Consider the following 23,172-nt stretch of genomic DNA (forward strand, 5'->3'; position numbering starts at 1 on the left):
TAAACGAAGATTCGTCATCGATAACATCATTTTCTGTATTAATGTGCGTCGATTTGCTGCTATCTTTTCCTTTTTTGTTTCTCCTTTTGCTAATAGCACTTAGACTTGTCCGAGACTTATGCGGGTTTTTTATGTGTTCAATAAGTAGTATTTACATTTGCTAATAACAGCGGTTGCTATAGCAGAAGTCGATCTTAACGTCATCTACTGTAAAATCATACCAAACCCGTACAGTCATCTGGTGGCGATTTCGCGTGAACACAATGGCGAAGGGTAGAGAATCCCCACCCTCAGTTCTTTGGCAGTCACCAAAGCGCGGGCTAAGGTTCAAGTTGCATTTTAGATGCGAACGAACGCACATCGTTTTCGGTTAGTGGTCATGAACTAAGTTTCGTGAAACTCATCTACTTTTGCGAAGAGGGACAGGGTCGAGTGGTGCAGGTTGTGATATCTCGTTGTGGACTCTACGATCGAGAATTCGGTAAGTTTCAATGTTGACATTTCTCTGTTTGTTCAACCATGTTCCTTAACTACGAGAAAATGTTGACATTACCAGTGCATCGACTCTCGTTGCGAGTTAACGTTCTCTCCCTTCGGTGATTTGACGCATTGTCGTATAATGACGTTTCGTCACCGTGTTTCCTGTGGCATTTATCGAGCGAAATTGCCGTACTTTCGTTTAATACGTAACCACGTTAAATCGCACGTGGAGTTGAAATACGGAGGCGAACCGCATCCGGCGTTGCATGATTGGCCCGAAGCGGTCAAATCACATGTAATTCGAATTAATGTCAACTTTCCTGCGTCAACGGAAGTCGTCGAATGTACTCGATCACCGCGACACGTTTACGTCTCCTACATGTAACAGTCGATGTGCTCGTTAACGACGAACATCTTATTTCACGTACACATTTTGTAAATTCCCCTAGATCGCTATTTAGTGAATATCGACCAAGTTTTTAACAAATTAAATAATTTTCGATATTAACACATTGTTAGCGGCATACATAACATGCGTTCGTATACGCGTACAAGTACAGGTTTGAATACGTTTTTTCCATCGTTTCGTTCTGTCAATAACCTGCTACATACTGTTAAATAAGAATCTCGAGCGAAAGACAGGAATTTGTCGCGACATCATTCGAAGGCTCATTGGCGAATCCGTGCGCGTTTTATAATCGACTGGAACGTTCTGTATTCCGAATAGGTTATCGGCGTATAAATTCATAAATCGTGGCGCGCGCGTGGTTGTTGGTAGCCATGGATCGTCGAATCGCGAAAGTCACGTAGTCGTCGTTAGCTCGTCGCCTACGCGTACGCGCGGTTCGCTTGTTAAAAAGGATTAATCTGAACGATTACGTTATCAAACGATCGGGGTGTGAAAGGTATTACGACAGCGCGGTAACATCGCGGAGAAGTTCTCGGGGCGTAGCGGTGGCTTTATCCGCGTCGCTGTCGCCTCTCGCCCCGGCCAAATTGTTTTAGTGGCGAAAAGTTGCACGGAACTTTAAGAGGGCGCGTGTTAACTGCCGGCGAAGAAGGTGGCGCGGGAAGACACTGCCATATTAATGTCGCGCGACGAGCAACTTTTCGGGAGTAATAGCCGACCGAGAGAAAGATGCAAAAATGAAAACAAAATATTATTCGATCTAGCGGAAACTTCTTTTTGATTTCAACTCTTTGCGTTCTGAAAATTTTTATGGTCGGGTTAGCAATTCCAGTACGCTTTTACAGTAAAACTTTATCGAACCGAAGAGTCCTGTTTCGAAAAGAAAAATATTCCTACACTCGTTTAATAGCATTCTCTTCTTTTCTATCTTTTATAGAAGCAATATGGAAAGTAATTTTAAAGAAGTAATTTAAGAAGCAAACTATCTTTTCGTTACCTACGTTCTGTGTGCTACACGTTTCATAAGATCTAAATACCGCGTATGACAAGTTTCGTTTTCAAATAGAATACCAAATGCACGAATTGAGTACCGTTTTTCAACAAGTTAACGTAGAACAGAAATTTGGTTTCTTTGTAATTAGTAATTCTACGATGGTAGAAGCATTTGGTTAAAAAATGGTTCGGTCAAGTGGTTAGTACATAGAATTATAACTTCTAGCTACTAATAACTCTATGTTTGGAAATTTCGTGAATCGGCAAGCGGACGCAATTTCCTCGTAAATCTGATATTTTATTTCGTGATTTTTACATTGTATCTCGGAATATCGAACACGCGGTTCGCGAATGCATGTGTGCGTTCGCATGTATGCTCGCGAGGAATCTGAAATGCTATTCGACCGGCATAATCCGCCCAAGCATCGCCACTAAATTACCATTCGAATTGATTCGCGTTTCGACGGCATAGCGGCGGCATTACCGCACCGACGCCGCGATTTATTTGGAAATCGTAACAATGCCGTTTTCATTGAACGCTACCCAGTAGCAGCGTAAGGTCCGCTGCTATTGTCAAAATGCGGCAGAGGGCGAGTTCTATGCGTCTAATGTTGACCAATGAATTCTGTTCCGTTGCGTTATTAACTGATATCACGATCGCGCGTGTCTCTTCCAACTATGTATGCTCGATTTAGAGTACCCGCGGGAATTTCAATGTGAAAGAACTTTTGCCTATTCATCGGCAATGTACGATACGGTAGAACGTGGTTTACACGAACAAATTAATGCTCAGCTCCAGATATACATCTATGAATCTTTATTATCAGTCGAAGTATAGTTTCAACTATACGAACGTATTTTATGACGATTTAAATTATAAAAAGGAAATTATTGGGCTGGCGACTAAGCGATCGCGGATTTTGTCGTTTCCACCTAATGGTATCATTAATGGGAAAATACATAAAAAGAAAGCTCCGCTCCCCAGAGGCTTAAACCCAAAAACTGCATCATACAACGAAAAATGTAAAGCGCCGACACATAATACAGCATGGCTACGTCGTACCGCCGCGTATCGGTGCCTTTGCCTAACATACCATTACAAAAATTCATGTTTATTGTGAATAATGTACTTAAAATCTGTATTTTCTGGACTCAATAAACTCCTTTGTAAAAAAAAAAAAAAGTATCATTAATGGGATCAATAGGCAAAATTGGCGATTACTTAGTTGCCAATCCGATATATTCCCAAGGTTCTAGACATCGAGCTAACGACGAAAATATCGTTTGAATTTTATTTTTAATTTCGAATAATCGTACTTCTGTTTATCGCTACTGTAACTAAAAAGATATTTGATTCGACCACCGCTGACACTTACAGTTCCATTAATTTATTTTTTACACTAATGACTCTCGTAAGAAGTAATTCATAAAATAATCACTGTTTCGGATAAAATAATTACAAACGCTTCCGCGACTCGCCGTACGTACATATTTACGGGTTACGAATTTACAATTTCCCTCGGACGTATAATTTAAACTAACTTAACCGTATAATTTCGAAATATCCGACTACCCTTAAACATAAATTATTCCGCGAAGGAGGGCAGATACGTTGTTGCTTTTCTCACGGGCGTTCGAGGGTTAAAGACTCGTTCGCCACGCGATTATGAACGTTGGAACAGCATTGGTCGCGGCTTCATGTAAATCGCGCGGATTCCTGACAATTCAATTATACGCGTTCTCGAGCGTGGATCGGCGTGTGCCCTCTTTTCCCTCTCGTTCCTCGTTCGCTCCCTTCGCCGAGCCGAGCGCCTGCATTTGAAAATGGCGCGCTGCTAATCTCGTAATGCTCGCGTGAGCGTGCTTGCACGACGACTGGCCTGAAAGCTCGATACGATAAAAAGCGCGACAATGAAATCGGTACCCGCTGATCCGTACCCTGATTTCCATTTTCGTCGCAATCGTGTTTTCTTGTACCTTTTTTCAAGTTTCACGCACTAACCGTGAAACTGTAATGCTTAATCGTGCACGAGTCGTGTGACTCGCGTGTTCGTTTACAGTTGCAGGGAACCGCTGTTCCAATTGTACAGGCTGTTTCAGAACGAAGGTAGTAGTTTAGTCGTTTTTCCTAATTTTGATTCCTTATTACTCTACATTCGGAAAGTTTTATTTTATTCTAAGGTAAGAGATCGGATCGAGGAAGCGCGAGAATCTAATATGCTTGCTGCTAATGTACCAATAAACCGCAGTTAGTATAATTTCAATTTTAGTATAATTTCATGATCGATTCAAAACCGATATACCGCAGTCATATCGATGATAATTATTTGCACTTTGATAAATCGAGGGAAAAACTTGCTAAAATAACGAAATTCTAAATCGTTACATTTCTTAAGTTCCTTCCTTCCTAACTTTGACGGAATACGTACGTTTGATTCCACGAATCTGACGAATTCCAAGCTTCTGACCGACAGTGTACATCTCTGTGTATCCAATATCTTTTTCTCAATTTCCGCAGTAGAGCAGAGTGCGGCATTCGAACGAGGATTCCAGACAAAAAGCAAAAATTGTTGCCCACGTTCGCGCGTTTGCAGGCCACGTTCGCACGTTCACAGACCAGGTTCGCAGGCAACGATCGTACGTTTGCAGGTAACGTTCTCACGTTCCACGGTGTGGCATTTGAATAAGGATTTGGGGCAAAGCTAAAAAATGTACGTAATGTGCAGTTTTCCTGAAACTTGGTATTAAGGGATTCGACGCGAGTAAAAGTCTGTTTATCGACTCTTTGTCAGGATTTTTCCTGTTCTCTGGCTTCGTTTAAATATGTTACAACGTATCTTTTTCTTTGTCCAACCACACACGGTGACGTTTCAGTAAATAGCGTCGATGTTGGCAACGGTCGTTTCGTTTTTTCGTAGGTGTCACGCAGAAATCGTTCATCTTTTCTTCCATCTCGTCAGACATTGCGCCGACATCTGCTAAAGAACGGAGCTTTTGCGTTACTTTGACAACTTTCTTGGAACAAGTGCGATGAGAAACCCACTCCTCAGCCAAGTCGCGCTTAGTCCGTAACAGAAAAAGATTATGTAGCAACGTAATATAATACCTTCTTGACACCGAACGATGGTTTAAATTGCCAATTGAATTTATACGTATTTTTCTTCAAATTCTTCATGTTTAATATTTAAGGCGTAACAAATGCTACTTAACACGAATCAACGGGACTGTAAGAACAGGAACGTATAGCCAGCGAGCCAATTTCCAAGTAATTATTGACTTTGGTGTACAAACGATTTTTATCAATCCTCTGTGGATTTTTCGACAAATTATCGTTGACGTTCGTTACTAATTACTTACTTACGGATTAACGATATCATCGAATAATACGATGAAAATCGAGCAACGATTATTTCGATTTCTGTCCACTGCATGCCATACTGCGCGTTTATTTCGTTATAAAATTGTTTCTCTCTGTTCCTGTCGAACAGTATCAGCATCCTTTGTACCATAGTCTCGTAGTGGGAAAAACGAACGACGACCGGAAACTGTGAATCAGCAGGAGAGAAAGAGAAGGGAAAACGTGGAACGAGTGGGTTTTCGGGTGACACAGTCTCGAGCCTCGCATTTTCGCAGCCTAACAAGATTTCAACGGCCACTTTAGGGTGTCGCGAAAATCCTTTCAGTGGGCTCGAAACGGCGTATTGTTAGCCGTTGTCTTTCCTTTCGTATCTCTGGTCCCGCGCCTCGCGGAACACGGATTCGATTTGTTCCCCTCTATTTCCTTCCTTCGTTCGTTCTCCCTTCGCCTCTTCTCTTTCTTTTTTCCTTTTCTTTTTTTCTATCTCTACAGTTCTCTAAATTTTATAGGATCAGGACTGATCCGGTGATCGAATTTAGCCCCGTGCTCTCTTGACTGAATTTAGGGGTAGTTTCTTCCGAGGATCTGAACGTGAATGGCCTGCGAATCTTTCTCTTACAGAATCGTTTTTGTTTCCAGAGTATTTAACGCGTCGAGTAAAACTCGCGATAATCTTTTCGTCTCATTTTCAGTTTGCGAGGGTCTTGCGGCGGTTTTCTCAGAGAATCGCTTCCGAGGGTTATGTTATAAAAATTCAAGCATTCTGATTTACTGTATAAACATCTTGACGCGTGTTTCCTTCTTTTGCTACTACAAATGCCGCGTAATATACGCGATAGTCGTTTTTCAATCTTGCAATTTAGAGATCCGATTCATTTTGTAAATTCCATTAAGTACATATATATATATACACATGTATTCGATTGATCTTGTACACTTTTAAGATTCCTCTGCTATTCAACACGTCGTATGAAACGGCTCTCTTTAATCCCGGCCAGTGGGATATAATGGAAATCGATCGGATGGATACGGAATCGTCGTCTCGTTAATAAACGAAAAGCAAGAAGATTTATCGTGTCGGCTATTTGAATATACATGGACGGCAGATTACGATCCGCTGGCCCCGTGAAAGCCCGAAAGTCTTAGCCGACCCCTTTTCATATCAACCCCTAACTTTGAAAACGATTCGTAAGTCCTTTTGAAATTGTCGAAGCATGATCGTGCACGTTTATTTGTGGACAAACGGACCTCGCCTCTTTCGCCAGGGACACGCAGAGTCGATATTTCTCGTCGATTTTCACGTCGATTTTCACGTCACCGCAAAGGTAAATCACTTTCGGACATCGATTAAAACGTCAATCGCGAATATGTTAAATTTAAACGAAGTATCAGCGTGAAAGTTTACTTGAACAAACAGGTATTTCGTTTAACGTGTTCTACGTAGCGTCGATGCGTCTGTGTTAGTCGAGGAAAGTAAAGCTCTCATCGAGCGAAGAGAGACGTTCTTTGCCGTATCGTTGGCAAATACAACGTCAAAGGTGAGCAATTTTTTCTCCGATTAAAAAGTTACGTTGCTACTAACGCGGCTCGTTTACGAGAATTTAAAGTTTCGGCGAAACTATTTGGTAAAAACATACCGAAGGTACCAGTAAAATTTAACTTTGCAATACGTTCATTCGTTAAATCGTAATGTTACAAAACAAAATGTCATTTATTTCGCGACGTTCTATACTTTCTGTACAATTTTCTACGACGAAACACGTAGATATATTCATACGTTGAAGTTTTAACATTTCTCGCTAGATCGTAATAACGAAATAAAAATTCAGCTGTGTAAAAAATTTTCTCCGAGTACGAGCGTTTTATTTCTATTAAAAGCATATTGATTAACTTCTATGTATTCCGGGGATCTTCTTTCGAATTATACGGCGAGAAAGACTGAAAAAGTGGAGACAAAAGGATAGACTTTCGGTTCCAATTACTCCACGAAACAGTTGGATGAAAGGGATCGAGGAAACGGGAAACGTCGATCAACTTTTTACCATAATCACAGAGCCACGCAGTAGTACATATACGTAGGCGATGAAGCGCGATCAAATAAACCGTTTCCACCCGTGGACCTGTTTGTTACGTAGAAACTTTGTTAAAAATTGCCATCGGCCGCCTACCTCCATCGATTGCCGTTTATTTCCACCTGCAACGTTGTTTTTGTCCACTTTTGCTTTCGAATGTCAACGCCGCCGCGATATTGTACCCTGCGTGGACCCGATGCACTCTCAGTCTGCACTCGTTCCAAACCGGTGTATGGAAGCTCGCGGAACACGTGAGAACAGCCCGCCAACCCTTTTTAGTTACGAGCCGCACCAGGTTCGCGGCAGTAAGTTGCGGATTATTTGTTCCAATTTCTCTCTCTCTCTCTCCCTCTCTCTCTCTTCCTTATGCTGTCTGTTTCTGTTTTTCGAGCGTAACGTGTGTATGTAACGCGCGGTTGCGACATGCAGGGCTCGCGAGTATTGCTCTGGCGTAAATGACGCCTGAATTTTTTTCCTCTGACGCGATATATTCAATTTACCGAGTTTCTTTGACACAAGTCGCGCCGCATCGTTCGTCGCACCGACCGATTTCGCGATGTCGCTCGCGCGCGTTTTCTCCCGCTGCGCTTTGGATACGCCGGATAGTGCGCTAAATTAGGCTGAAGTTCGCTCCATAGGAGCGTAAACAGGTATTTCGCTTTGGTTTGCGATCGTTGAGGTATCTTCGTTGAGGCTGTTCGGGGAATTTTGGCTGAATATTTCCGGTACGCGTAAGGTAATTTCGCGAGAGAGTTTTCGAGTTCGTCTGTAGAAGCATTAACCCCTTAACCTGCAACTACGGGCACAGCTCGTAGTACGATGATCGGGCCAAATATAATATATAATATTAATATATAATAGTTTGTTTACGTTTTCGGCCCAAAATTCTCGAACGTAAATCGTAGGTCAAGGGGTTAACACCATTGATATCAAATTTAAACGAGATTTATACAGGGTGGTTGGTAACTGGTGGTGCAAGCGGAAAGGGGGCGATTCTACGCGAAAAAAGAAGTCGAAAATATAGAATAAAAATTTTCTTTTTTAATTTTTCCGTCGAGACAACGATCTACAGTGAGGTCCGTTATAACGTACCGCACGCGTACCGAGCGAGAATTCAAAGTCGATTTTTTCGAAAACAAAGCCTCGAACGAAAAATTGTTATTCTATGTTTTCGACTTCTTTTTTCGCGTAGAATCACCCCCTTTCCGCTTGTACCACCAGTTCATCAACCACCTTGTATAAACAGAAGATCGCAGGTTATGATTATGGTTGAACGTTATCGGAATTTATCTTACCAGAATGATGCATCTTCTTATGCAGAAAATCATTGATCTTGTCAGGAATTGAAGTTTCATGATTATCGTGCACATTTTATAAAGATATAACAGAAAATTCATAATGCGGAACGTAAAAATATAAAGTAAAGCAGGTGAGATGTGATTTTAACCGTTGTTAATTTTGGGACATGTTTTCGTCGAAAACGTTCCGGATAATTGACACGGTGTTTCATTATTCGACCAAGTGGATATTTTCTCATTGTTCCGTTTAACGTTACAACGAATATCTACAAAGCGAACACTCCAATGATTTTAATTCCTCTCGCTTTTGTATCGATAACGGTATAAATTCTACGGTTTCCTGTTTCGGCCGTATCGATGTTCATAATAAATCGATGGTTCGCTGTGAATTCGAAACACGCAGCTCTTCTCCCGCTCTATCTTTCGTTGTTTCTCTATTGTTCCATCGCCGACAAATCCAAATAAAAAGGGTACAAAATCGTGAATGCGAATGTTCAACGCGGCATAACGAATCGGTTCGGTTTTCGTCTTGTGAATCGCGTTTCTTTCGTCAGCGTTCAGGTGAAATCACCCGGCAGAATGGACGCGACAAAATGGACGGGCCGTGGACTCGATTTCGGCGAGCACGCGCTACCAAAACCATTGAACCGACTGCATCCGCCAACGGAACACGTTGTGCACGCTTGTTGTTTTCATGACTGACGGATGCAACGGTGGATTAGTCTCATGGCAAAGTGCCGGCTGCTATACAACGGAATAATCGCCATCGACGAATAACTTGGAGCAGTTTAACGCTTGTCGATCGTTGAATTTTCCAAACCGAAGCTATTCGTAGACTGACGTTTAATACGAACGGGCTCTCCGCGAACGACGCGCGATCAGATCAAACACAGTTTGTCCGTATTACGCGATTTTTATATCATACAAATTACACGTAACCGTCTAACTATATAAAACTATATTTGAAAAGTAACTGGTTTATTTTACGAACGAGAAGCGCGATAACCTTCGTTATGATTTTTATTACGTTCGATCGGAGGTTTGTTTGCTTAACTTTATTAAAGTTTTCTCTTTCATATCGACCGTTTCGTCTATCATGCGATCTTTAAGCCACAGTATTTGTATAAAAATTTCATTTACGAACGAGAAGCTTCGTCTGGCACGTGATTTCAAGCTACGTTCGAATAAAAATTCGTTCACGAACGAATCGTTTCTCGCGTATTACGTTTTTAATATACGTACACGTAGGTACGGGCGATCGTAACTTAATTTAGGCGTTTGTAGTTGTGTTGGAAAGTGTGAAAAAGCAATTACATAGATATTAATTTTTTTATTAATTTCTTTTTACAGTAATTGACTTGTTTTATCGGAGTTTCCCCGTCCGCAGGAAAAAAGTGAATAATTTCGCAACATCCATTCAGAACCTCTCTTCTTTTTTTTTTTTTTTAGCTTTAGCTTTATTCGCATTTTAAACAGGATCCTATGTAGGTGTAGTACTATAAATTGTAAAAATATGAAATCAAGACAATAAAAGAATCGTCAATTAAATCGCTAATTGAATATCTATCGTTTTTTAGATTAACTTTTATAAAAGTTTCACCTATTAATTAAAAAGAGACGAATAAAATCCAGTAGATTATATTCGATCAATTGTCAGTGAACGTGTTTATTGCTTTTTAATTTGATGAACGCGCAACTTGATTCGCGACTTTATCGAGTTACACGGACACGAACAGCTTCAGGCTAATGGAATATCGCTATCTGATCTTCGTTATCAGCGAAATTAGTATTTTGCGTAGCAATAATTTGATCCGACGCGATGGCAGTGACGAAGCACCCGCGTAGATCGTTTGCTGATTATTTCCTATGGATTTTATGTTCGTGGATAGCCTGTGAAATTGACGGCTGTCCACGCAGAACGCATTTATATTGGAATTTGTTGCATAATGAATGAATTATAGATCACTGCGTGGAAACTTGCTCTCCTTGACCAACGCCCACATCAACGATCAAGTCGCTTCTTCTTTCTTATTATTTCATTCTTTACTAGTCCCTATGTTGCTATGTAAATTATCAGCTATTCGCTTCGTTGAGAATTGTGGATCTTCATCGCTGAAATAAAAGTAACGGGACACTTGGATTACACTTAGAATTTGTATCAAAGTAGTTTCATTTAACAAGTGATTTACAGGATCTTCGTCGATGTACATTTGCACGCGTCTCAGCATTCTCTTTGTCTCACTATCTTCTATACCATACTACTCACGGAACAGTTGCATTCATCTGTTTTTCGAGGCACTGTGCACACACATACTTCCATACATTTATACTCACATACGCGTGTCACTAATACGCGGCTCATCTAGTCTAGCACGCGAAATTACATATATCTCAATACGCTTATAAATGTATGTTGGCGAATTACACGGAACGAATATAATATCGCGTCTTGTAAAGTTACAAGCCTCGTTTTATAATGAAAGATCCTTGAGTTTAGTTGAGATCGTTTTCCGTATACAGTTAATCAATCGTACGGTGTATCTGTTCGGGATTTGGAGTGGCCATCGGTTCACGACTTGGACAACATATCTCCCTTTTTGAGGAAGTCCGAATCGTCTAGCTCCCCAAGCTGTAGACCTTACGATGCGAACCTCATTAAGAGGCTAAAAAACATCCTGAGTGTCCGTGGGTCTGGTCAAAGGTAAACAGCTAGCAATACCAGAAGATGATACGCGCCTACGAGAATGCACAATTAACCCTTAACGCTTCGATTTTTAATTGCGAATATCATCATATTTGGACTTGCAACTTTTTAAGCGTCAGATTTTAAATGCTACAATGACGTTTAAATAATAATATTAAAGTCATTCAAAACAATCTTTATTCGTCTCAGAAGTAATATAATTTTCATTACAATATTTATGACACCGCATATCGGTGGTGCTTGAGAGGCACGCTTGAAGCGTTAAGAGTTAAACCATGGAAAACCTGAAGACGGAAAGTCAATACGTAAGAACCGGACGAAGCTCCTGGCAGTAGTAGCAACAACGTGCTACCACAGTCTTCATCAGAGCGTCGTACTGTTCGTCTTATACTACACCGTATTGAGTATCAACAAGATGGTACAACCGTCGTGATGAAAGCGTCAAACTCTTCGTGTATATTAAAGTGCAAATAAATTACTAAATTAATACTCGATATATTTAATTTACCTCCACCTTGAGCGTCGATCACGTTCAAGGTTCGCGATATCAACCGATCGGTCGAACTTCAACCTGACCGATCTTCATTTAGTTGAGGATTCGCGACAGTATCTCTTCGAAGTATCTGGAACCGCGTGCTTCGTTTTAGACATTCCGATACCTGTCTCTCATCTTCCGTATGTGTATATTCTCGAACAAACAAAAAAGAAAAAAAAAAAAATAAAAGCTACCGGAAATCTTCTAGAAAACGCCTCGAATTTCACGAACGATACTCTCCTTTGCCTTGACGCTTTTCTCAATTGCTGGATATCTGTTGGAATTCGCGCCAGAATGCAGATGAACTCGCGAGTCAAATACTCGAAGAGTAGGTCGGGCAACGTCGATGAAATATCGTCGACTGCCTTGCAGAAAAAGCTTCCGTAACGGTTACGTATTATCTGTGCGCGAGTATCGCCGCAACAAGTACAAAAGCTTGGCGAACGAAAAACGAAGGAGGAGAAGGAGAAAGGAAAAGGGAGGAAAAGTGGAAGCCGCGATTAAACTTGGAAGTCGGACTTGGGGAATTCCTTTTTCTCTCTTCCTCTATTACGCAGTAACTTTGACGTCTCCTAATCCCTTTAAAACGGCAGGGTACGCTCGTACAATGAAGCGTTTAATGAACGTTTAAATATACACGGGCGAAGCGAGTCGCGGTGATTAGCATCGAGAACGAATTCACCGTCTTAATTAGGTCTGTGCTGTCGCCGGTGTCGTTCTCATTGTCGTGGGATCTCGCGGAGAAAGAACGAGGCGTAAAAAGCAGCTGGACACGTCGTTTTTCTCCGTTGCGCTTCTCTCTTCCTCTTCTCTTTTTTTCCCTCCCAAACCCCCGTTTTATTCTTCTTACCCGTTTTTACTTCGGCTTCCATCCTTCCCTCAGGAGTCAGTCGGTGTTTCGATCTTCTTTTTCCTAGCCATCCTCCGACCTAAAGCTCGTTTCCTCTTTCGCCTCCGGGAGCACCGAGTTTCGTCACGGTTAGATCGCGTTTGTATCAATCAACCGGTGACGTGAAAAATGATTTCGACGCTGGCACACGCGACGCTTTTAAACGGTGATTCATAGGACGGTGTTGTGGAAGAATGCGCGGTCGGAGAAAGGGAAACGCGTCCCTTAAAAGCCTGGAAAGCGAACGAATGGCCATTGGTATCGCACCAGTCGATACTACCATGTTCGATACCTTCGTTTTGTACTTGTCGAGGAAATGTGACACGATTTTTAAACTGGGAGCGCGAAAGACCCACGTTGCCTGTTTCGTTGGATGTACGCGTTACAGCGAACATGTTGATTTTACGTGTTACGGTCGTGTTCTACGTACGATGATTTCACGAGTGAACGTATTCGAAGGCAATTAGATTCAAGGTTCTATCTCTCAAGGGGAGTACAAGTTTGTTCGATTTACGATTTCTCGTTTTTTAATCCAGTTGTCCGATACTTTCTACGAAAGTTTCCGCGTCTCGGATTATCTACTCGTCGGTGGGTCAGCATATTCCGGTTTTCTGCGGAGGCAAGTTTCCTCGTACGATCTCAAAATTGCTTGTGAAACGTTGATTTCGAGTTTGCTCGAGATTACGTAAATAACTAGCGACGACGAAGCTGCAAACTTTCCCACTTTGCGTTCTTGTTATAAGGCGGCTTCGCCAATTCTGTATATTTCCGTTTTCTCACAAGTAAATCGTACTGTACCGAAAATATTCCATTGAAAGATATCCGAAGGAATATCGCATGGATACGTTGAAAACAGTAACAAAAAGAAAAAGTAGGTAGGGAAAGAACGAAGAGAAAAATATCAGCAACGAAGAGCAGAAGGAAAAATGAAAAATGCGGTCACAGAACTGCTGTTAAAGCTCGTTATAATTGTGACGTGCGATTAACTTGACAATTGCAATTTTTTTCTTTTTTAATTTGATTTTAACGTTGTATCAAACGTAAGCGATTGTTAGCCGTTAGTGATCCATCGCAAATTTATATATTTGCGAGTATAACTATAATATTTGTGTCTAAATATTGCAACGAAATTAATTTTTTTTATCCTCTTTTTTTTCTCAAATCTCTTACGGATTTAAGCGGATAATGAGTTAAGAAATACATACTTGAGAAGAAAAAATCATGCGTCCTAGTACGTACAGTAGAGATAGTTTGATAAGATCGATACGATAATTCAAAATACGCCGCGCCAGTACATAGTGTTTGTGTAAAGGTTGCGTGTTTATATATAAATCAGTGGAGTAAGAGAATCCTGTTACATTAACGCGGTGCATTGGTTTCAAATTGGCGGACGATGCGTGTGCAATTCGGTACAATGTGACACGAATAATCGAATCAGGCAATCGACCTGCCCGAGAGTAAATTATGCAGACTACGCAAGGATCATGATTGACAATTTGATTCCACATTATGCACGAGAAGCACAGGGTTTCTACAATGTGCTCTTTAAGGCGGGCAAATTGGTCCTTTTGACGGATTCCATAGTTTCTCGCCTGTAAAACGTGATTACAAGTGGAGCGTGCGTAAAAGCAATATGTGCAACATCGAGATTGAAATTGAATAAATTGCATCGAGACTCGAAATCAAATTTAACGATAGAATTACGACCGGCAAAATAGATTCGATCCGAAACGAAGAAACATAATATATTTTTCTTTTTTTCTAACGTAGTTAAAAATTTTTTAAATATAGTTCAAAATTTGACGAATTTTCCGATTTCTTCTCCCTGCTTCGCCATATTTCCCAAACGTCCGTGGCAAACGTTCAAATGTGGCGAATTCCTCGATTTATAATCATCGAATTCGTGAGAATTAGTGTCCGTTAGCCTGGTTCGTACGTATCGAAAAACCAACGTTTGTGTTTAAAAGAGAACCACAGACGTATTTGACGTATCCTTGACAATGTGCAATACGCTCGTTTTTCGCGTCCAAAAATACAGAAGCAAAAACTTGAATGCCAAAATATTCCAACTTCGTTTATTAACATTTTTCGATATTACCAATATTTATGGAAATATCCAGTTGTCTTCTCCTATATAACTCAGCCTGTGTACGGAATACGGTCGGAATAAATGTTTACAAAATACAGCAAATAGCTATTAAACTGGCAAACCATATCGTCGTTCGTGCCATCTTCCTCCGATAATCTCCATTCTGTGAACGTTCCTTCGTTCAGCCGCTTCTCTCGCACGTAATTATTCAACCACACGACAGCTGACAAAAGCTCTCTAACCACGCTTTTGAAAGTGCAAAAAAGACCTTAATATCGTGAAAGCGCGGGTACACCTGTTCCAGTGGAATTTTACGACTGGCAGGACACCGATGGAATGTAAATTCCCCTAAAGACAGACAAGATTTACGGCCGGGGATATGTAAACTGCATCGTGTCCGTACATTTACCTGTCCGCGCGAGTTTTTTCCTGTGTGAAAAGGGGCGTTTTCCGAAATTTTGCCAAAAGTATATCTTTTTGCTGGTGACTTTGGCGCCTGACCGAATTAAAGGGTCAAAAACTCGTAAAACCGTGTGAAATGCTCGAATACGGCCGTCAGAATCACACGTACGAGAATTCTGAACAAGATCGTGCACCACGGTAAAAACAGCGCGCCGTATTTATTTCCATAACTAATTCAGGAAATGCAGCCACTATTTGCCAATTACTTTCCATCATGCCCGACTGACTGTTTACATTGAAATATTTTATAAATAAAATATTTGCGAATATTAATCTCGATGTATTTGGCTTGCCGATAATTTTTTGTGTTTGCTAATATCGAATATCAATATGAATAACGAACGAATAAATTTTATCTTACCAAAGACTACAATGTATAATCGTTATCATTGTACGAATTAAATGGAATTTTAGATACAAAACGCGTGTGATTTGGCGCCAGCGAAATTCATTCGACGGGTCTGAATAGTTCTACTATGCGAAATATCCCGCTAGAGTATTTATTAGATTGTCAACGGGCAATGTTATCGCCGCTGTTTACACGCTAAACCGAAACATCGATTGTTAACCATCGGTCGGTGTACGAGGCTGGCCCCATCCATAAATCCATGGAAATTACGGGAAACGATTTTATGCAGAGGTAGCCAGTTTAAATCGAAGCCCCTCTGCCATTCCGTATTCTCGATTTAAAAGTCTGAGGAGCAGTGGAATGTGGGAAGACACGCGATCGAACCTCGGCTCGTCCAACTTCGAATCGAGGCCGCCTGTGCCCTGGACATTTTCTCCGGCAACCAGGAGTTTCACGACGTTCGAGCCACTTCCGTTACTGAAATCCTTCGCGACGCTATTGGCCAACAAATTTCAAACGAATCTACACCCTCTTTTGAAAGTTAGTGGACTCGTGAAAACATCAATTTTTATTTAGATACAAGATACTGCGATTTACGAAAGTATTCGAGGATTTATCATAGAAAATTTGTACGAATATATTATGAACGTTACACGCAACTTTTGATGAGTTTATCGATACTTTAAAAAGAGACAAATCTGTTGGACTAAATACTAAACGTGTTTTAGTTTTGGTTTACGAAAGTATTTGAGGGTCTATCATAGACAATTTGTACGAATATATTATGAACGTTACACGCAACTTTTGATGAGTTTATCGATACTTTAAAAAGAGACAAATCTGTTGGATTAAATACTAAACGCGTTTTAGTTTTGGTTCGAGTATTCCTTATAAATCATTGTAAATTATTCTAACCAATCGTATTTTAATTTTGAACATTGCTGAGTTGGTTGGTTCAGCGTTTACAAGTTTTCAAGCTTCTATTAGTTTTTTATTCAGTAACAATACTAATATATATACAAATATACAAATATATACACAAGTCAATACATATAACAAACAAAAAGTCTCGCAAGAGTGGCGATTATTCAGGATTGAGGTATCCCAGCTCCAACCAGTGTGCTCCCATGACTCTGGGGGATTCTCCCGGCCCCGGTCCAACAGCAACCTCCTGGGGAAGAGTCGATGTTCACCAGGCATCCCGACCATCTCAACATGGTAAGTTGGACCACACGGTGTCTCAGTGCTTGGTCCGTTTGGTCACGTACGCCTGACAGGCGGATCTTCCTAGCCCATGGTACCATCCTCTCCAACTTCCGTGGAAACAACCGAATCGAATTGAGGCTTTGGTGGGTTTCTATCCCCCAGTCGATTAAAAAAGCGGCGTAACGCCTCGCAGTTTGTTGAGAATAGCTCCGTCTCAAAAGCTAGCATCCTCAGAATTTGCTAGCACTGCGACGAGCATGTCTGGTATCAAACTTTTCGCCTTCGGCCAGTACCCCATGAGCTGCGCCATCATCTCGCAATTGAGCGTTTCGGTTATTTTCGGCCATCCTTCTATGCGGACTCAAATGGTAGTAAGCGTCTCGACTCGCGCCACCCTGACAGGAATCCCTTCTCGAAACCGATCGTTCGTACGTTGCAAGATCCGCATCTTGCAGAAGTCTGGTCCAAAATTTCGAACGTCAGTGTTTGGCTATGCTGATTTGCCTAGTCACTTCTCGAGGTGAGACGACGCTTTGGATTTTCCGGAAGTCGGACCACCCTGATATAGAGGGTGGGTGTCATCTTATATTGCGAGTAATAGCGGGACTACAGTGGCGTACAATATTACTCATTGAAACGATCTTTTCATTTGTCTTGCTTCACACTTTTCTTGTCCTCGCAACGTTTTATAACAGTGTTAACAATATACAGACAGAATATATAGTCTTTGTTTCTGATACGTCAGTGTCGGATATCAATTGTTGCTTTTCGTTCAAATAAATAATATCATTATTAGATGCTTTTTTTAACATGCCGATCCGTATTCTTATAATTTTTTAGAATCTTCAAGCTTCAAAATAGAAAACTAAGAGCAATTTGAAAAACACTATCGCGCTACGAGTATGAAAATTGTGACGTCTATGTGTCGTACCGTGCTTTAAAATATATCACACTCAATTGTGTTATTAATTATTAAAGTAAATTATTAAAGTTCAAGTATATGCGTCATATCTTTAAGAAAAATTGTAATTTAATTATCAACAACTTCGTTCCAACGTGCGTTTACGCGTAATTCGCGTCAAACTCTGCCGCACAGAGAAACAATTCCGCACAAAATCCTCACGTGGTTGATTGTGACTAATCCACGTATAACGAAGATTTCTTCTGAACGAAAAATTGCTATTAATTTGTAAAAACATCATTAAACAGGAGGAAGAAAATTTCAGAAAATTTGTCTAATCTTCGATCTTTGAATTGTACCATCAACGTCGTTCCCATTCAAAATTTCGCCATTTTTATCGAGTACAGGTACTTAGAAACCCTGGCAATTCGATTAAGTAACTCTGCACGAGGAAATCTGCCGACGTTCGTTTGCATTTAAAGCGCCGTTTAAAAATGCTAACCGTGTTTGACGCAAACCGTGAGACCGTGAAACCTCGTTCCACTTAAAAATTAGCTGAAATTTTTCAGAAGAGAACGCGTCCGCCGACCAGCGAGACGAGTAAATTAATGCGTACAGACGTGTAAAAAGATATTGTTGCTCGGTGTTAAAAAAACAGACAACGTCCGTTTCGAGACACGTTGAACGTTCTTTGCTCGTCAGCCGGTCGAAATGATGTATGATAATGAGTTTAACAGTCGCTCGGTTCGCTGATACCAAGTCTCCTCGCGAGAAGGACGGGCAAACGCCGGCAAATTTCTCAGGTTCGTTGTGGAAATTTGGTTATCCGACGGGAGACGATCCTTGTCTTTGCCGTGGAAAGTTTCAAGCAGTCGCTGCAAGCGGTGTCACGTAGAACAAAAGAAAGTTTAAATGCAAGTAGTACAAAAAAATACCATAGTTTTACAAAACAGCGTTATTATATTTCACGAGATCATCGACATTGTATTTGAATAAATATAGAATATGTATAACGTAAATATAGAAATATATACAGTGGCTCACGAAAGTACCTATTCTTAGAGGATTATAATTATCGATACACTTTTATTTAAGTTTGACATTTTTAATAAGTTCACGGTCTTGTCATAAATATCGGTTCGACGCCTGAAGAAGTTAATGGCGATGCTGGCGTAACATTGAGATGTAATTCTTCTCAGACAGGTTTCATATTAGTAAGAGGAAATTATAAATTTTAACGACGATATAAACACGGACGAAGAATATCTGGAACGTTTCTTAAATAATATATGCTTCTTAAATAATATACTTGTACGAGGTGCTCCTTTTTATTTTTACATTTTACGATTTATTAGATAATTTCGTAGTTGCTCTTTCAAATAACTTTCCAACCTTTCCCGGCACCGAATTCTCGGAAGCAGTCTGCCCCCTTTCTTCGCAGTTGTTTCCATTGTTATAACTTAACCTTAATAAAAACGGAAATGACAGAAGAACGAAATAAAACGTAAAAGAAGATGTATACCGGCAAATAAAATGAAAGAAACGTAGAAATGGAATATAAAATGTATTATGTAGCGTATGGAATCTTCCGGCATAAATGAAAGGATCGAATTCGTTTATTGCTTTGTAAACGTAATAATTGAAACCTTCATTTTTGAATTTTCATCCTCGAAGTTATCAGAATTGATTATTCACGGAACGAAGGAGAGGTGAGTTTTGATGCGATCCGGTACCGATTAATATTTTACGCCAGATGGAAGGCGTTCCTGACCCGTTACATAGCGACGCGATTTTCCATTCGCGTTCTAATAAAACTACGCCCCAACGCGGCCGATAAAAAATGCATGCTGAATCGCGGAATAAATTGCGGGGGCGGAAACCTTGTATCTTCCAGCACCAGACAAGTATATCCGCTAAAGAATTGCTTCTTTGTGAGAAAATGGAAGATTAAAAATGCAGCCTTGTTTCTGCTAGTTTCCTACCAACTATGTGTTATAGGTTATCACGCGTTTGATATCACGAGAGACAAAAATTTCCATTCAATCCTTTCGCAAAACTCTGCACAAACGGTGTGTCGCACTATCGTTCGTATGTATGCGGACGTTTTACTTGATTCGAATACGACATTGAATATACACGAACGACGGTAAAACATATAAATTAACGAGAAATTGATATCTTAAGGCAATATTTATCGTCTTCTTCACAAATTTTTTTTAATTATGTGTTTATATATTAATCAATAGTATACGATAATTCGACAGGCAATTCATCAATATACTTGAAAGGATATCGTTGTTTTCTATAAAATATGCTCCATATACATATTCGATGATACGTATCTTGTACAAACTGAGCACGCTATAATGCACATGTTACATCGATATTTATCAGACTCGATACGTCGTCGGTTTAAAATCGACAGTCGATATTCGCGAACCGAATTCCTGGAAAATAATGGAATTAAAAAAGTCGCAAGTAACATATACCTCGTTGAATTTTCCGATACGAAAAATAAATATCCACGTCCATTAGTCGCTTTACTCTGTGCGACGCGTTCGTTCTTCTACCCCAGTAATCTTCGAACACGACAATTCCCATAGATGGTTATCGTCGGAATTCTTTCGTCGAGCATTTCGTTTCCTTCCATTTCTTCCTTTCCATTGTCGAAGGAACCCAGAATTTTTCGTTCTTCTGTACATAATCTTAAGACACTTTGCACAGGTACCAGGATGGTTATAAGGTTGGTCAGGATTATGCAGAGTGCGTCAAAGGGTGGACAGCTTAACCCTCTTTTTCGTTTCCTTTCTTATTTCCCTTTGACACGGACCCTTCGAAGAATCGCCAATCCTATGGCAGGTTCGTATTTTACATTTCACTGGCTGGCCCTTTTTCTCATTGGTTCTATGGTTAGATTCAAGGAAAAGCACACTCGTACTTTGCTATTTACTTTGAAGATCAATGTTAGCTCGATGGAGTAGGATTCTGCTGAATTCTTTTCTTTTTTTGGCGGCTCTGTGGACCTTCGGTTTGCAGAAATACATCTTGATCGTTTGAACGTTTGGAAATGGTTAGGTAAGTGAGGCGAACAGTTTTCGTTACATATTTCAGGATATTTGCCGGTTGGCTCAACAGAGCTCGTTGTAAATGTAATATCGATATTAAAAAAAGAAAAATATTTTAGAAATCTACGTTCCAATAATAGAGATGGTAGTTCAAGAGAGAAAAATCTTGGCGAATATTTTTCTTCTGATCTTTTAAGTTTAGTAAGATTTAGAGAAATAAACTTGGATCGTTAAGATTGTTAATTTGATCGATTTATTGGTTTAATTTATTTTCATAAGTAAATAATTCCCCCTTATCCTTTGAATTTATGGGAGGATGATTTATAAAAACGAATGCTGATCGTTTAGTTGCTTGGAACGTTTATCTTCGGAGTTATCTAAGCGAGGCAAAGAGGATTTCGTTACATATTTTAGAATTCTGAAACTTGAAATTTCATAGCAAACGTGGTCAGGATTTTTCCCTGGTTCCCGAGTTCCCTGTATGATAAAAATTTTTCGCCAAACATCACCTTTGGTTGTTTGTCTAACGTAAACGATCGAGACTCGCGGAATCGCTGAGAAGGGAAAGAGAATCGAGAACTTTACACCGGCAAAGCAAACTCACGACTGAGCCAAGTTTATTGATCAGATAGGTGGAGCTTAAAGTTTGAGGGGCTTTATTTTTTCTTGCCAAAAGATATTTTTCGCCTTTCGACCAAAGATGTTTAACGAAATAATGTTTCCAGCCGTACGATCGAGAAGTCGAGCATGATTACTTCCGCATCGATTGTTAGAATAATTTATACCTTCTTACTACGCTGCAAAATATACTCTAAATATCATCTTATCTATCTCGCTTCCTCGATCTGTTCCTCTCTCCATCTCCATTCTCCCTTGTCGCTGCTATGTCTTTCTCAAACCGCCACCATCTTCGTTTCCTCTTCGTTTCCTCAACATCGTTTGCTTTATCTCTAAATATTTCTTCAACCTGCTTAACGCTTGTTTTATCTCGTTCTACCGTTCCGGTACAACAACCACAACGCTGTATCTTCTTACTCGTTAATCGTTGTAACATTGAGCGGATGAAACAAATCCTTACCTCACTTCTATTTCTCTGATTGCGTCTGTAAAAATTTGAATTTACATAAACAAACAACAACAACCTCTATCTATAAATCTATAAATCTATAAATCTCCTCAACAAACTCTAAATCTATGAAACGTACAGATTGAAAAAAATGTCTCGTATTCGTCATTCGCTCTCACCGTCCCCGATAAATCATCTCGAGCGACTGAAAAAAAAGAGATCCTCGAACGCATCAAAAATCCTCTTCACCCAGCCTGCACCCGTCCCCGGATTTGCACTGCGCCGCGTTTAACAGCCGAAGATGATACTTGGCAGCGCGTTCTCCAGTTCGCGTTTCAACGTATCGACCATATGGGCCACTCGACTCTTCTGGACATCTGTGTTGGCGCAACAATGGTTTCGTCCAGTAGGCCACGAGCGTTCTCGCGTACTTGACTTTTGTAACACAGTTACTATCCTCTCGTGTCTCTGTTCGAGGCCCGTCACCGACCAAGTTTTTCCCTCTCTGTGCCGGTTCATTGAGCCAGATCGACGTCCTCCGCTACACAAGTCCCATTTCGACCGAATGAATGTTTAATTCGAGCGTCATTCAGCCGGCTGGCTGTTCTCTACGAGCGCGATCGACGTATTAATTCAATTTCGTGCTAATTAATGGAGCCACTCCTCGGTTGATACGATTTGAATACCCTCGCTCCTAGACATCGCAACGGCCCCTCCTTTCTTCCACGTTTCTTTCTCCCTGGCCAAAGTTATTTCTACCGTTTCCCACCTCTTTCGTTCTTTTTCGCTTCTCTTCTTCCACCGTTCTCTCTTTATGGTCTCGATTCCAACCGGACAATGTCCGTGTTCGATCAATTCTGCTCGCAACGAGTACCCTTTATCACTCTGTCTCCTTTCCTCAAAACTCGTTTCAGGGATTTTCGAGGACCTCTAGGGGGCGGAAGAGCCGCCGTGCAAACGCCTAATGGCATTACCGTCGGTTCGTTATCGTCGAAACGCAGCTATGCACAAGCCTGAACCATCGCCATTGCTCGGTTACTTGGCTGAAATTCATCGACCGTGTTCCTCCCGTTCATCGGTTCTTTCGCCTTTGTTTCAACGGCTGGTCGTTTCACTGCTGTTTAATTATACGATAATGTGTCCGTTTAATTATAGTTAATCGTAGGGAACGGTTGTCTGTTTTGCAAATTTTTGCCTATCAGCCGGGGATTAATCGTCGATCGATTTAGCGATTTTAAATGCGTGTCTGCCTTTGTGCTATTTTTTCTTTTTTACTTTTAATATACAATAAAGCGC

General features: G+C 40.6%; 1 protein-coding gene and 1 long non-coding RNA gene across 2 annotated transcripts in view; one reads left to right on the forward strand and one right to left on the reverse strand.

The window, feature by feature from the left end:
- Nucleotides 1–325: 325 nt before the first annotated feature.
- Nucleotides 326–23,172, forward strand: part of Con (leucine rich repeat protein connectin) — a 349,474-nt gene continuing 326,627 nt past the window's right edge. The window contains exon 1 of the mRNA XM_033337975.2: nt 326–481. The gene's annotated coding sequence lies outside the window, so the exon portion shown is untranslated. The remainder of the gene's footprint in view (nt 482–23,172) is intronic.
- Nucleotides 9,968–11,023, reverse strand: LOC143303174 (uncharacterized). Its single transcript, XR_013059231.1, has 3 exons — nt 10,800–11,023; nt 10,211–10,722; nt 9,968–10,106 (listed from the first exon to the last, which is right to left on the reverse strand). It is a non-coding gene; the product is annotated as an uncharacterized LOC143303174 (long non-coding RNA).

This window comes from Bombus vancouverensis, chromosome 9 (genome assembly GCF_051014615.1).
Source record: "Bombus vancouverensis nearcticus chromosome 9, iyBomVanc1_principal, whole genome shotgun sequence".
Classification (NCBI taxonomy): domain Eukaryota; kingdom Metazoa; phylum Arthropoda; class Insecta; order Hymenoptera; family Apidae; genus Bombus; species Bombus vancouverensis.